The following is a 16,222-nucleotide window of genomic DNA, read 5'->3' as shown; positions in this document are numbered from 1 at the left end:
GGGCAGAAAGTGTGTTTTCAGCAACAGTTTGTAAATTCAGGGGCCAATCTTGCAATTTCTTTGTGTGGTAACCAAGTTACCACCTCTCCAAGGCTTTGCACCTGCATCAAACAAATGTATGGCTAGGATTTCATGCTTAATGACTAAGCAAAACAAGTGTCATGATCTTGTGAATTCATGAACACTATAAATAGCCATCCAAGTTCACTTCATTCCTTGCTCATTCCTCTCTTATCTTCTCTAAATCTGCTTTGGAGCTCTCTTCTAAGCTTATTGGGACTTTGTCTTCTTGTAGAAAAGATAGAAAGGACCTTAAGTGAGCTTCTTTCATTCTTTTTCTTGCTTTTTCCTTATGTAGTGCAGAAAGTCAAACAGTTTGGCCAACAGTTTGACTTTCGGTTTTGACCATCAATTGGTCAAGTCAAAGTTCAATTGAACTTTGAAACGTGATTGTAATCACGATAGTTATAATCCTTCGCGATTATAACCGCTGATTACCACGTTATCTAGTTGTAGTGTCGAGTCAAAGTTTCGGTCAAAATGCGTTTTAGCACGCATTTTGCAACGGAACTACTTTAGGGTATCAAAACGCTTTGTTTTGATACCAAATCAGTAGGTTAAACATGTTTTGACATGTCTAACTCGACACTATTAGTTTGTGCTTGTTTAGGGTCGTAAGGTAAGCGGTCTAAACAACCGCTTATACTTCCGAACCCGACCCGTTTGGTCGATCTTTAGGATCCGACCAAGCTTAGTTAGTGATCATAGTTGTATAGGGAATAACCACTGAGGTTATACCTTATGATCACATAGGATTGGTTAGTCGTATGCTAGTTAGCTTGTATGCCCATAGGAAATGACCAAAATGCCCTTTTGAAGCTAAAATCCGTATTTTGATTATGTGAACATATTTTTGACATATAATCTGAATTAGTAACATGTTTAGGGATAATTGGGCATGTAAGACTTGACATAGCACATAGTTAACCATCCGAACCTAGTTTTACGCAAACGATGCATTATAGTGGCTTATACTACCATAATGGGTCGAAACGGGTCAAAAGCACTTAGGTAAACTTCCAAATCAGAATGTTAAGTCTATTAAATCATGCCATATGAGTTGCAATACTCATTTGATTTATAGAACTTCATTCTATCCTATCTTCCGATTTAGGATCCGATTGTTTAACATAGTGATCCATACTAGGTGCCACTTGATTCCTTGATTTCCCAAGCTTTGTTAGGACACTTAATCAAGGATACTCGCAATCTCAAGTGAGTACATAGTCCCCTCTTTTACTGTTTTCAATTGTTTTGGGGTGAAACATATATGCCTATCTGTTATTTTCCTGATTTTAAACTATATGATTACACATGCTTAGTACATATTCTTTTGACAAATTAAACAATTACCTATGGTTAAAACACTGATTTTCCAAAACTTAATAAACAAATTGTTGGATTGTACCATTTTTATACATTCACCCAGCCGATTGGTAGTATGATATAGCGCTATAGGACTAGACACCCCATTTCTGTTGTATGGAATGTCAGAAACCAAATTTTAACCAAATAGAAATTGCCTTTGTGGTGTTTCTATAGTCTCCAAAGTGTAGTTTGATACACTAAGGCTTTGTTGAATACCAAATCACACTCTCTTTGTATATGTTGATATACTACAAAAGTACAGTTTGATGTGCTCTCAAATGTGATCTACCAAAGTATATTTTGATATACTAAGTACAAAATCCAACATATGTTTTAACATACTTTGTTATTTTAAACTAAAGTATATTTTGATATACTATCCAAAGCATAGTTTGATATGCTACTATTTTCCAAAGTATAGTTTGATATACTACCTACTTTGTTATTTTAAACTAAAGTATATTTTGATATACTATCCAAAGCATAGTTTGATATGCTACTATTTTCCAAAGTATAGTTTGATATACTACCAACTTTGTTATTTTAAACTAAAGTATATTTTGATATACTATCTAAAGCATAGTTGATATGCTACTTTTAACCAAAGCATAGTTGATATGCTATTTACAAACCAAAGTATAATTTGATATACTACCAATACTTTTATTCTGAAACCAAAGTATACTTGAGATATACTACCGAAACTATTATTTTAATTACTAAAGTATATTTTGATATACTATCCATTTAACTATTTCAAAACTAAAGTATATTATGATATACTATTTGTACAAACTTTTCAAAACCAAAGTATATTTTTGTCTATACTATAAACCCGTTTTCCAAAACGACACATTTTCAGAAACAAAACTTTTACATTAGATTCATGGCTATTTTGAAAAACATAAAACCTTTTCTCATATTATCTAAAGCCATGAATCTAATACACAAAATCCTATGTTACTCACAGGCATTTTTATGCTGACGTGTCTATTTTCATATATGTTTCAGGTACTACTATGTGATGATTGATGATGCATGCTAAACGTAGGATGGACTCGTGCCTTAGTGACTTAAAACTGAGAAACAATTATTTGTATTATTCTAAATTGTACCAAAACATTGAATTCAATAATTCAATAAAACAAAACTATTTAATCCATGGTTGTGAAACAATGATTCTGTTACAACACTCCCCGACGTTTCCGCCACGTTTTGTTGTTTTACGTGGTCGGGGTGTGACACATCGGCAATGCAAAGAATGCAATATCATCATTCCAGTGGCCCCAAAAGTAACTGCCTAGTCAAAACGGCCCCGAAACCGTCCATCGTATATATACACTTTACATTTAGTTATCTTAACTTTCCATCACCCTAAAATTTTACATTTTGCTTGTTAGCAAAAGCGTTTCATCATTTATCATGTTTAAGGAAAACATAGCTTTAACCTTGAGGCGTTAAAACCGTGAGAAGTCCATTAAAAAATTAAATCTTTTTTTGCCAAAATATTATAAAATTATGTAACTTTTTCAAAAAATAAATCGTATGCGAGAATTTATATTAGTGTAAAACAAAATTACATAAGTGTAACCCGCGCAAAATTTGACTTTATATGCTTTTTAAAAAAAATACACTAGTCTAAATGATCAATAAATGCATGTTCGACATTTTTTTTACAGATATCTTAATTAGATATTCATCTATGTTAAGTTTGTTTAATATTTGGTTAAAAAATGCACCGGAAGTAGGATTTCCATTGAAGTTTTCAAGTTCTCACAACTGGGGGGGGGGGGGGGGGGTTGGGGGGGGGGGTTTCCTTGTTGAACTATATAACGCAATATCAACCAAAACATACCACAATTCCTAGTAATAGAACATAATGCCGAGGAAAAAGATACAATAAATCGCTATAAAAAGACATAATGACGAAAATAATATGTTTCTATCCTACTAACTAAGTCAAATATATCGTATTATTGTTTTATCATTTGTGATTTGTTTTATGAGTAAAAATTATGGTTTCACATGTGAATGGTTTTGATTTGGCCCGATTTGATGAATGTATTTGAGTATTTTATTTTTTACTTAAGATTGAATGCTTCATAAAAAAATAGTATGCTTTTAGCATGCGAATCTTTTTTTGCCGACATAAAGAGCAGAAAAAAGTTATGAAGTCATTGTTAACACTGATAGTTTAAGTTTAAATGTAAATTAACCTTACTTTAATTTCTACCTAGTTACAATCAAAAATGTTAATTTACAACATAGATTATGGAAAATGTAAGTTACGATCAACTAATTTTTTATAATTCTAGTAAAAACAATTCACCAAAAGAATATGAAGTGATGGCACTATTTAAACTTTAAAGAGAGTTTATAGCCACAATAAAGTAGTCAACTACAAAAAGTGATGCCATGATAAGGTGAAATGCATCAATTCAAATGAGAAATTGACACTCAAGAGTCATGACCATGAAATTGTTTAAGTCACTTTATAAGTAGTAACAACTTCAAGATTTCTTTGACTGGTATCACTATTTGAAAATGTTCAATGAATCACGCTCATTCGATTATCGAATACGCAAATATCACATGAAAACAAGTATTGCATACTATATAACACCAAGAAAATAGTATATTGGTGGTGTCACATGATACCGGTCTTTACTGTTTGGTCCAGCTTTGCACCTCATCAAGTTAAATTCCTTATGGTGTTGTTTGTCTTGTATGGAGGCTAGCTAGGCGAAGGCGTTTATCTATGGGGTGTTCTAGATGGGTTTGATGGTGGTCCTCTCTACTATATTTTTGGTTGGTGGGATGTCAAGCTGTTGGTGTGGTGTTTGGTTTTGATACATCTTTTCAAAGTGTCTTGAGTAGGGTCTTTTAATGATGTTTGTTTTTTGTTATCGCGAAGATGTTTTCTAGTTGTGTTTACTTTGCTTCTTGTTTTGGTGTGTTGTTTCTGTTTGTAGGTTTATGTTTGTGGGCTCAAGGTTATCTTTGCCTTTTCAATTTTCATTGTGTTTAATGTTCAAGAACATAGATTTATGCCTTTTCAATTTTCATTGTGTTTAATGTTCAAGAACATAGATTTATATTTATGCTAGTGTACATGTTCAATAAATGTTTTTTAAACCGTCCTTCACTTAGTCTTAATAAAACTACTCGCGTGTTGCAGTGGGACTACACAGTGTTTGGCTGTTGTGTTTGGCCAATCGCTTCGTTGGTGTTGTACATTATCAAAACATGCTAATAATCTAATACTAATAAAAGAACCAGTTTAATGTCATATGGCATTCTCTCCATCAATATTGTCACCAAAATGCCATGTGGCAATTTCTTATCCTAACATAACCATAATAAATAATAATAATAATAATAATAATAATAATAATAATAATAATAGTAATAAAATTAATATAAGAACCATTATCCACCTTAATAAATGATTCTACATAAACTTCCTCTCCCTCAAAAGAAATTGATATATCATGATGCCTGGGTTGATAAATTATATTACATCATATAGAAATAAAAATATAAGAATTACTTTATCTCTTGAATATACCGATTTTACATATTAGATGTCAAGCTTATCTTCGATTCTATAACATACGATTAAGGGTTATTATATATTTTTTTAATATGTTTGTATTTAACTAGGTTATCACCCGCGAACTTCGCGGGTAGAAAAATTTACTTTATATTAATCGAGTTATGTCATTAAATAAAATACATGTTTTCAAACGTAATTTTTTTATAATTGTTTTGAATTGAAAGTTGTAGTCAATGGGTTGCGAGTAAGGTCAGAAACTTCGGGCAAGAACCGGAGGCAGAAACTTGCCTCTCTGAACGACCCATGAAACAAAAAAAAACTTTTATTTTTTATAATAAAATATACACATGAAGTTATTCGAACCTGCAAAACAAACTCATTTAATTAAATTTAGAAGTTAATTAAAAGTTTAAATTAGAAAATATAAACAACAAAAACTTTATTCATTAAAATATACACATAAAGTTGTTAACCTGAGCTTCACCAACATCTCTGCATCATCGACATCGCAGAGTACATCCAAAATCATTTAACATCCTAAACCTGTAACAACCACCTAGATAAGAGACTTAATCTTCCAAGTACCTCGAATGGTTTGTCGGATCGTTCAAAATCCAGTATGTGTAACGCAACTTCACAGCTCTATGAAACAATCGGCTCTGGATCTTTGGAGAATTCCTCAAATAGAGATATACATTGGTCATCTACAAAAATGGTTTATTAAGGTCAGAAACATCAAGTTTTTCATAAAAGTGTCCCGAGTCAACCCAACACAGCCGTTTTGACCCTAAAAACCATGTTTGACTACCTACCCAATATAGTCCATTTTCCACAAAATATTATTAAAAAGTATAGTAGATTTTAGAAGCATGGTTACCTTATATTTTTGGTTTCAAAAATGTGGCAACTCTCTCTCTATCCTCTTTTCTCTGTGTTAAATTATTCTTTTTTCCTTTTCCTTTCAGTTTTTCGTTCAGAATATAATTCAGATTATAACAACCTCTCATTTTTTATACTTAAATGTGAATCTAATTGTTCAAACTTATTTGTCTACAATCAACAAAATCTCATATAACCAGCAATTTCATGCACAATCAAAGGTGTCACAATCAAACACAAACATAATTCAATCTCCACATTTCTCAAAACACAATCTCTAACATCACTAACCTGTAGCAATAATTCAAAACCCTAACTAATGTGTTGTGCACTCACTAATATCGCTACACATGTCTCACTTATTCATCTTCACAACTTCAAACACATCTTATCTAACACCTTATGCCAATCAACAAAATCTCATATATACATAAACCTTGAATATTACTCAAACACATCTTATTTAATGAATCAAAATAAAAACACATAAACCTTGAATATTACTCAATTTATGACTACTATCCTACAAAACAAAACTTTGTCAACAAATTATACTAACTTATGCAATGGTAAACCATAAAAATAACAAATTAATTTAGATGATTAGCCTTGCAGAAAACCCAAATCGGGAAAGTTTACCAGAATCGTTAACGAAAAAAATCAGACTCAGATTGGGTTACTCAAGCGGATATTAATCACGAAAAAAATCAGACTCAGATTGCCATTACTTCAAAATTTAAATTTAAAATAATGATTGACTTCAAAATTTAAAATTTAAAATCTGAAAATCAAATCACTAATATCCAATCCCGTAAATCAAGCAAACTTATTAGGAAAGTCTAACCTTTCAAATTTAAATTCAATTTACAGTTTCGAAATTTAAAATCAAACACATTAATGGCAAACTTTCAAATCTAATAAGTTCTGTTCAAACTTATTTGTCTACAATCAACAAAATCTCATATAACCAGCAATTTCATGCACAATCAAAGGTGTCACAATCAAACACAGACATAATTCAATCTACACATTTCTCATAACACAATCTCTAACATCACTAACCTGTAGCAATAATTCAAAACCCTAACTAATGTGTTGTGCACTCACTAATATCTACTACACATGTCTCACTTATTCATCTTCACAACTTCAAACACATCTTATCTAATACCTTATGCCAATCAACAAAATCTCATACATCAATCAGCAATACAATGCACAATCAAAGACCTCACAATCAATTTCAAACATCAATCAATATACAAAATTTCTCAAGGCACAAATTTTAATATCACTAACCTAATAATGTGTCGGTGCCATGAAAAAACATCATAACCTTAACTAATGTGTTAACTTACCAAGGCTCAAGGCTGTATATTTTCCAATGTTGTTTGTCCGACGCATCGTCACAAATCTAACAACCGAGTCAATCAAATTATTAGTTAAAACCCAATAAACAAAGTATACTAATATCCAATCTCGTAAATCAAGCAAACTTATTAGGAAAGACTAACTTTTCAAATTTAAATTCAATTTACAGATTCAAAATTTAAAATCAAACACATTAATGGCAAACTTTCAAATTTAAATTTAACATAATAATTGACTTCGAAATTGAAAATTTAAAATCAAACATAATAATGGTTTATTTCAAAATTTAAATTTAGAATAATGATTAACTTCAAAATTTAAAATTTAAAATCTGAAAATCAAATCACTAATATCTAATCCCGTAAATCAAGCAAACTTATTAGGAAAGTCTAACCTTACCAAGCAAAACCAACCGACATGATACCAATTTACAGCAATAGCAAGCATATCTCTGTCCAACATAGTTGCAGCCAAAAACTCCGGACCATCCAAAATAAACACCTAATGAATCAAAATAAAAGCACATCCCTAAAATTACAAATAATATAGTCAAAGCTTCTCATAAAAAAACATCAGGATTTCAAAGCATTCAAAAATTTAAAATCAAACACAATAATGGTTTACTTCAAAATTTAAATTTAAAATAATGATTGACTTCAAAATTTAAAATTTAAAATTTAAAATCTGAAAATCAAATCACTAATATCCAATCCCGTAAATCAAGCAAACTTATTAGGAAAGTCTAACCTTTCAAATTTAAATTCAATTTACAGATTCGAAATTTAAAATCAAACACATTAATGGACAACTTTCAAATTTAAATTTAAAATAATGATTGATTTCAAAATTTAAAATTTAAAAATCAAATCACTAAGGAACCATACCAAAAATATAGGATCATATTCCTCAATCAACTTTAACAACGAATGAGAGTTGTTTTTAGGATCCATAACTGCAAAGGAAGTAACCATTGTTTTAAAAAATATATAATGGTAATATATTTATAGAAACAAAGTCTATTTACAGAAACCGAATCATAATTCCGAATACAAAAATAATCTTTAACAACAGTAATCTGTTTATAGAAACAAAAACAACTTTAAAATTGAAATCAAAGGCATCTTTAAAGAATTAACAACTAACTAAATACAAAAATTATAACTCAATGACTCACGATAAATCATCATCAATAATTTTAAGACATTAACATATGAAAGTTGTTCTCACCACAAGAAGGTTGCAAAATCATATGGTATTTCCTATCAATCGAAAAAAAAAAACATATAAGTTGCAATAACTTATTGTGTGCACAAAACTGAAAACTTAAGAAACATAACAAAAATATAGGATCATAGTCCCCAATCAACTTTAACAACGAAGGAGCGTTGTTTTCATGATCCATAACTGCAATGGAAGTAACCACTGTTTTAAAAAAATATATAACGGTAATCTATTTATAGAAACAAAGTCTATTTACATAAACCGAATCATAATTTCGAATACAAAAATCATCTTTAACAACACTAATCTATTTATAGAAACAAAAACAACTTTAAAAAGAAATTAAAGACATCTTTAAAGAATTAACAATTAACTAAGTACAAAAATCATAACTAAATACAAAAAATTATAACTCACAAAACAAACCATAAGAACTTCAAAAGATAATCACATAAAATTTCATATTAACACCTAAAGACAAAAATAAAAAAGAAAGACTATACATATCAAAAAACAAACAACACCAACAAAACTGAACTAACCTATTTTTGGTCGACGAACAATTCGAAAAATATAGGATCATAGTCCTCAATCGACTTTAATAACGAAGGAGCGTTGTTTTAAATTTGAGGTTTCAAAAAACGTAACACCATTTATTTATAGAAACAGAAACCTTAATTCCGCAAAATTATCATACTAAAAATAAATCACTAACGAAATTTAAAATTGCTCAAAATTTTAAATTTAAAATTTAAAATAGAAACCTCAAAATTTAAAATTTAAAATTTGAATTCTGAAAATTATATCACTAACATCCAATGCCATAAATTATCATACTAAATATAAATCACCATTTATTTGCTATAAGTTTAAAACAAAATAAAAAAAAGATAAATATCAGTTTACTTAAAATATGATTAGTAATTAGAATACACATAAACGTACCAAAAATATCGGGTCATCTTCATCAATAAGCTTTAAAAATGAAGGACTGTTGTGCAAGGGATGCATATCTGAAAAATATATATCAAGGTTTTTAAAAAAATAAAACGGTAAAGTATTTATAGAAAAACAATCAATATTCCTAAATCAACAATCAATAAGCTTTAAAAGATAATTTAATCAATTGAGAAACTTCCAAATCCAAAAATAAAAAGAAACGGTTTAAAAAAAATAAAAATATTTATTTTTTAGAAACAAAATCAATATTCCGAATACAAAAACATTATACCGGATGAAAAAATATCAGACCACTGTAAATCTTCATCAACACAATCAAAAAACATCGGACACAATCAAAACATATCATCATCAACAACAAACTAAAAGACTGTAAATAAAAATATGAGTAACATGAGAACAAAATCAAAACATCAACAAAATATCATTTCATATGATTGGAATCGGATAATGCAAAATCATCATCAACAAACAACGAAAAAAAAATCAAACAATAAGCATCTGCGGAGAAGGAGATGAAGAACAAATTTTTTATAGATTGTTGATTAAACTTACATATAACAGGTTCGATCAACAAAAAAAAAACATAAAAATCATCAAAAATTCACATTAAACATTTACAATAAATAACAATCTAATATAAATTACATACCTGCAAATTATGTGGAACGATCTACAAACAAATAACAACGAAAATGATTAAGATCTGCCGAATGGGTTTTGAACAAAAAAAAAGTTCCTATAAGATCTAATAACATAAATAAACAGTATAAGATCTAATTACAGATGAAACCGTAGATGAGCTTTAGGGTTTGTAAAATTGAATGTGGATGAAAGATGATTGAATAACAAAATTGAGAGAAGAAACTAACCATATTGTGAAGAACTTTTGACGATTTCTCCGGTCGATTAGGGTTTTGATGGATACGAAAGACCACAAGCAAACCCTAGATATGACAAAACACATCGTAAATCATTATTAAACAGCAAACAAATCGATCTCTTCAAATCTGGAAACATGAAACAAATTGCATTTACATGAAGATGAAGAAAGCATCAAAACATTGTCGTCCTTATGAATCTCATCTGAATATGTAAGATAGTTGATGAAATCGAAAAAAATCAAAGATGTATTAGATTAACAATACGAAAACAAAGAAGGAATGGCATAATAACATACCTAAGGACGATGAATCTCTGAAAAACGAAGAAGCAGATTTAGGAAATGGTATGTAGGGTTTGTGAAAAGTGAGGTTATGAGATATGGTGGTCTGGTAAAGATGATATATAGGATCCGTTTTTTAATATTGGGTGACCCGAATCACAGCCGGATCACGCCACTTTTTTGTTAAAATCGTGAATGATGAAGGTATTTGAGAATTCCCTCCTAAACTCAAAAATATAAGTTGCCACATCAGCAAAAATGTCCCAAATCCAATGCCACCTAGCCCAAATCACATCTCATTTATATATATATATATATATATATATATATATATATATATATATATATATATATATATATATATGAATATCCTTTACCAAAAGCCTTTGATCGTTAGTTTATTTTTATCTATAATAAAACTATTATTATTATTATTATTATTGTTATTGTTATTATTATTATTATTATTATTATTATTATTATTTTTAATATCTCCAATTTAATTATAACTTATTTGTTAATATAACACCTCATTAAGATTAACCACATATATTTCTAAAACCAAATGATTCAAACTATTAATTATTGACAAAAATGGTAAAGTTACAAACAAAACATCAAATCTAATTTAACTTTTAATATAGGATTATTGTCACGTGTGACTCTGTCCTTCAACCTTACAATATTTTAAAATATTTTTTAATCCTTATTCTTACTAATATAATAAATTAAAATCAAATATGTTAATAACCACATTAGGATGCACTATTTAATTAATATTATTTGATAACTACAATGTACTTTGTTAAATATTATCGTAAAATAAAAATACAATAATCAGATCTTTTTTACTAAACCATCCTTGCTTTAATAAAAATTAGAAAAACACAATAATTAGATTATACTATTAGTACACTTTTTAAACTATGTATGTGATCTGGATTATGTAGAAGTATGATTTATATTTTGTTGATATTTTATACACGGGTTTGTAACACTTATAAATTAAAATATTATTCAATCTAAGTTTTTTTTTTATATTTAATCCGTGTGATACATGGGTTTATATGCTAGTGTGTAATATATGAATGCCAGGTGTACAATATGAGTAGGTAATAGGTGTACACGTTGTAGTAGAGTAAAACATTAAGTGTAATAAATATCATATAATGTAATGTGAAAGTAACCAAAATTATGAAACAATAGTAAGAGGGTTATGGGTTCAAGCTTACTCACTAAACGATGCAATTGAAATGTGTATATATGAGTTTTATTTTCGTTTAGGAATAGTACATTTCATCATAATAGATCTTCTTTATAGTAGTGTGCATAATATGGTGAACATAACCGCGAAATAAACCAAAATTCGATATCATGAAATAAGCATATAATTGTTGATACGAAGAAAGATCAGAAAACCATAACAAATTTCAGTACAGGTCATTGATAACAAAGCGGGCACATGCCTAATAACTAAGCAGAATTTCATTTTCTTTCGGTACAAAGACGTTTAAGGTTTCTTGAGAGAAACGGTCGCTTCCTCCAAAGTTATAAGTCGCTCTAGTATCCTTTTGTAGTTGCATCCTTTAGCATGCAGTACTTTCCGCGACCTCGGTATTTGGAATTTGTCTACCCTTTGTAGTTGGTGCAGATCTTCTAGCCCGAATTTCTTAAGCTCATCATATTCTTTTAGGGTGATTTCAGGTTTTCCATTGACAAATTCAATCACTAAGTCTGTGCTCTACGCGTTCATCTTCCATGTCTTGAAGATCGAAGAATTCAATCACTAAACTCGTACCTTAATAGTGAAATAGAAATAATCGCAACAATATTAAACTTGAATTAAACGTGTGGGAAACATATAATATTATGGTATTCAAGAATTCAATTTTCATTACACTCGGTTCGATTTGTGGTTTGCTTATTTTCTATGTTTCTCGGGCTTGATCTTGTTATAAATATTCACAAGATAGTTCATTTTTAAAGATCTGTTTTAACTTAATCTTAATTTGGTTCGAAAAAAAGTGATGCCAATTAAATCATTAATATTAAAAATACAAACAATCTATTTGAAAATGATTGTTATACATACTAATTAATTGATGTGTGTAAAATGCAACATATAAATTACATCAAATGAGGCATAAAACTAACTCTTTTTAAGTACTAATGTTGGAAAAAGTGTATTTTTGTCTTCCTTTTGTATTTTCCGGATTAAATGAGCTCAAATTAACAAAAGAAGCAAAAAAGACAGCTAAATCTAACATAAATACAAGAAAGGGAACAAAAGTGGACTGCCCGACCCCTCGACAGCATCCTCCCAAGCAAAACAGAGAAGGCAGAAGACTGAACACGCCCCGTGCTCAGCGAGCACGAGGCCGTGCCTAAGAAGCAGCAGAAAAGACAAACCTGTAGAAGTTTCTATTGCTCACCACGGGGCCGTGCCCAGTGAACACGGGGGCGTGCCCAAAGTACTGCAGGCGCATTAATTGTAATTGCGAATTACAATTAATGAAGAGAGATAGTGTCAGACGGGCACGGGGCCGTGCCCAGCGGACACGAGGCCGTGCCCAGGCTTCTGTTCAGCCTATAAATAGGAGTGCTTGGATCCATTGCAACTCATCCCTTGGCACACCACCTCTCTCACACTTCATCCACCACCCACCACCATCACAACACCATCATCCACCCCCATCATCCATTGTCCATCATAGAGTGTGTGAGTCGTCTCGGGATCCAAGATTGATCGTAAGAGTTCTTGACAATCAAGGCCATGTTTGCCTAAGTCTCTTACATCACTTGGTGAAGACAAGTGTTTAGTATAATACTTTTTATTTTTAATCTTTTGCACTTCTTAATTGGTTTTGTATTAATGACTTTAATAACTAGTTTCTTATGTTGAAGGTGATTCTTCCTTATCGTTTGTCCGTGGTGTCTTGGCATTATTTTACTGTCTATATAAAATAAAAGATTTTCACCATTCATATCTCCACGGTCTATATGGAGGTATGTTGGCTACCTGGTCGGGGGTTAAGGGAACGGTTTGGTAAGGGTCTTGCCCTTGTTCAGCGTTTAGAGGTCCTGCAAGGGACCTGGGTCAAATTTAGTAGGACCTCCTTCAATACCCAAAGGTATTGGATGGCGGGGGTTCAAACTCTTTGATCCCCTCATAAGTTAACTACTATTAATACTATAACCCGGCTATTTAGGACTGTATCCCTGCTGACTCAGACTACTTAGCCGAGGGTAACGTCACCTCCAAAAGAGGGGCCTACCATAATTTGCATTAATAACTTAATTAATTATCTTTCAATAATCCGACCCTTTAGGATTGTATCCTTGCTGACTCAAACTACTGGGTTGAGGGTAACTTCGCCTTCAAAAGAGGGGCCTACTACAATAACTAAGATAATCTCTTAAACAGTGCAAAAGTGCGAAAATAATCAAAGGTTATACTAACACACGAGTCGGATCCAAGTGATTCATCTTGTCTATCTGTTTTTATTTTTATTTTATTTTATTTTTCAGCATTTAGTTAGTTTTATTTTCTTAGTTTTAAAAATCTTTTCTAACATTTTGATTTGGTTAGACGTTGAGGATAAACCGGTACTAAAAGCTCTTGTGTCCTTGGACGACCTCGGTATCTTACCAACACTATACTACGTCCACGATGGGTGCACTTGCCCATATGTGTGTGTAGTGTTAGTAAATATCGTGTTTTATAAATTTAAAACTTAGCTAAAAAGTGTAAAAAAGGGCTTAAAATATATACCTAAAACATATACACACTAGCACGCATCAAGTTTTTGGCGCCATTGCCGGGGACACAAGGATTTTAAGAAAGTTAGGAATCAACGGCCTAATCATTTTTTTTATTTTCTTTTTATTTTTTTTAGGATTTTCTTAAATTTTCAGCTTCTGCAGAGCTCAGCACGGGCCGTGCCGTGCCTGGTCGGACACGGGTCGTGCCCAGCAGTGTTACTGGCAGTTTTTAGTTTTCTGAGTTACAGAAGGCTAACCACGGGGCCGTGTCGGTGCAACACGGGGCCGTGTCCAACTCTCCAGTAACAGGGGTCCGGAAAACAATCACTGTAACTCCGACCACGGGCCGTGTTCACTGAGCACGGGGCCGTGGTGAACCTTCTGACCAACATTCTTTTCTGTTTTTGTTGCAGGACTTGGAACCAGACGCCACCTCTACGTAGTGTATGAGCTCCAGTTCTAATAAAGACATAAAAGAACCTCTAGAAGAACCCGAACGCTTTCTCAGAAAAAGATTAAAAGCTAAAAACCAAGAGAAGGTTTCGGGGAAACCACTCCCAATGGCGGACCAACGTACCCTCATGGATTATCTACGACCCACCATAGGTAATCTCGGCGCCGCTATCAATGCACCGAATGTTGAAGCCAATAACTTCGAACTTCGGCCGCATTTGATACAGATGCTTCAAAACTCTGCAACCTTCCATGGGCTTGCGGACGAGGATCCCCATCTACATATTACTAATTTCTTAGAAATATGTGATACCTTTCGGATCAATGGAGCATCAAATGACGCTATCCACCTCCGAATGGTTCCTTTTTCACTAAAAGACCGAGCAAAAGCTTGGCTTAACGCCCTCCCAGCTGGATCGGTAAACACCTGGGATGAACTAGCCCAAAAATTTCTATATAAGTATTTCTCTCCCGCTAAAACGGCTAAATTAATGACTGAAATTAACACATATTCACAAGAGGACGGGGAATCCTTATATGAAACTTGGGAAAGGTTCAAGGAGCTATTGCGAAAGTGTCCACATCACGGCCTTGCGATATGGCAACAACTATCCACTTTCTATAATGGGTTGTTGCCACACACAAGGCAAACACTTGACTCTAGCTCCGGGGGACTTTTAGGTAATCGCCGCCCACATGAAATATATAATCAAATTGAGGAAATTGCTCAAACCAATTTCCAGTGGCACACTCCCCGAGGCAATAAATCTATTGCTCCGGGCGCCCATAAGGTTGATGAAAGCACTTCTTTACAAGCCCAAATCGAGGCCCTTTCTTCAAAAATAAAAAAGTTGGAAATAACAAAAACGGTCTCGGTTATGGCTTGTGAAGGGTGTGGTGGGCCACATGAAAATTGGAGTTGTATGAAAGAAACAGACGATCAACAAGAATCGGTAAACTACATTGATAATAGACCTAGGCCGTCGGGTCCTCCAACGGGCTCCTACAACTAAGGATGGCGAAATCACCCTAACCTTGGTTGGAGAGAACCCGGCAATGGTAGTAACCAACAAAGTGTAAACCAACGAACAAACTTTCAACAACCAATAAATGAGTCACAAAATTTCCCTCAACAACAAGGTGGACAAGAAAGGCTTGAAGATACTATATCTCGCCTCATCTCCGACACTGAAAAGAAAAACTCGGATAGGTTTCTACAATTAGAATCAAATTTTAGAAATTAACAAGCTAGTATTCAAAACATTGAAAAACAAATAAATCAACTAGCCCAAAATTTCTCCAAGAGACCGCAAGGCGCGCTACCAAGTAATACCGAGACAAACCCGAAGGCACAAGTTCATCTCATCACTCTACGGAACCGTACCGTGGGTCCCGCAGGAGGGCCAGCACCTATTGAGGAGGTCACA

The 16,222-nt window shown here is 32.2% G+C and overlaps 2 long non-coding RNA genes and 1 other non-coding gene across 5 annotated transcripts; all 3 read right to left on the bottom strand.

Annotated features, from left to right (window-relative positions):
- Nucleotides 1–5,345: 5,345 nt before the first annotated feature.
- On the bottom strand, nucleotides 5,346–8,162 carry LOC110866211. 3 transcript variants are annotated; one of them, XR_002551228.2, is made up of 3 exons: nucleotides 8,119–8,162; nucleotides 7,629–7,735; nucleotides 5,346–5,688 (listed from the first exon to the last, which is right to left on the bottom strand). It is a non-coding gene; the product is annotated as an uncharacterized LOC110866211 (long non-coding RNA). The 3 variants fall into 3 exon arrangements; XR_002551226.2 differs by lacking the exon at nucleotides 5,346–5,688 and adding an exon at nucleotides 7,239–7,277 and having other exon boundaries at nucleotides 7,634–7,735; XR_002551227.2 differs by lacking the exon at nucleotides 5,346–5,688 and adding an exon at nucleotides 7,244–7,277.
- Nucleotides 8,163–9,398: 1,236 nt separating this feature from the next.
- On the bottom strand, nucleotides 9,399–10,322 carry LOC110866210. Its single transcript, XR_002551225.2, has 3 exons — nucleotides 10,288–10,322; nucleotides 10,068–10,088; nucleotides 9,399–9,468 (listed from the first exon to the last, which is right to left on the bottom strand). It is a non-coding gene; the product is annotated as an uncharacterized LOC110866210 (long non-coding RNA).
- A 4,958-nt stretch (nucleotides 10,323–15,280) lies between these two features.
- Nucleotides 15,281–15,387, bottom strand: LOC118480774. Its single transcript, XR_004863751.1, has one exon. It is a non-coding gene; the product is annotated as a small nucleolar RNA R71 (small nucleolar RNA).
- Between the last annotated feature and the right edge of the window lie 835 nt (nucleotides 15,388–16,222).

The sequence above is a fragment of the Helianthus annuus genome, chromosome 7, assembly GCF_002127325.2.
Source record: "Helianthus annuus cultivar XRQ/B chromosome 7, HanXRQr2.0-SUNRISE, whole genome shotgun sequence".
NCBI classification, from domain to species: domain Eukaryota; kingdom Viridiplantae; phylum Streptophyta; class Magnoliopsida; order Asterales; family Asteraceae; genus Helianthus; species Helianthus annuus.
Note: the sequence above shows the minus strand (reverse complement) of the source record. Positions and strands in the feature narration are given on the sequence as shown.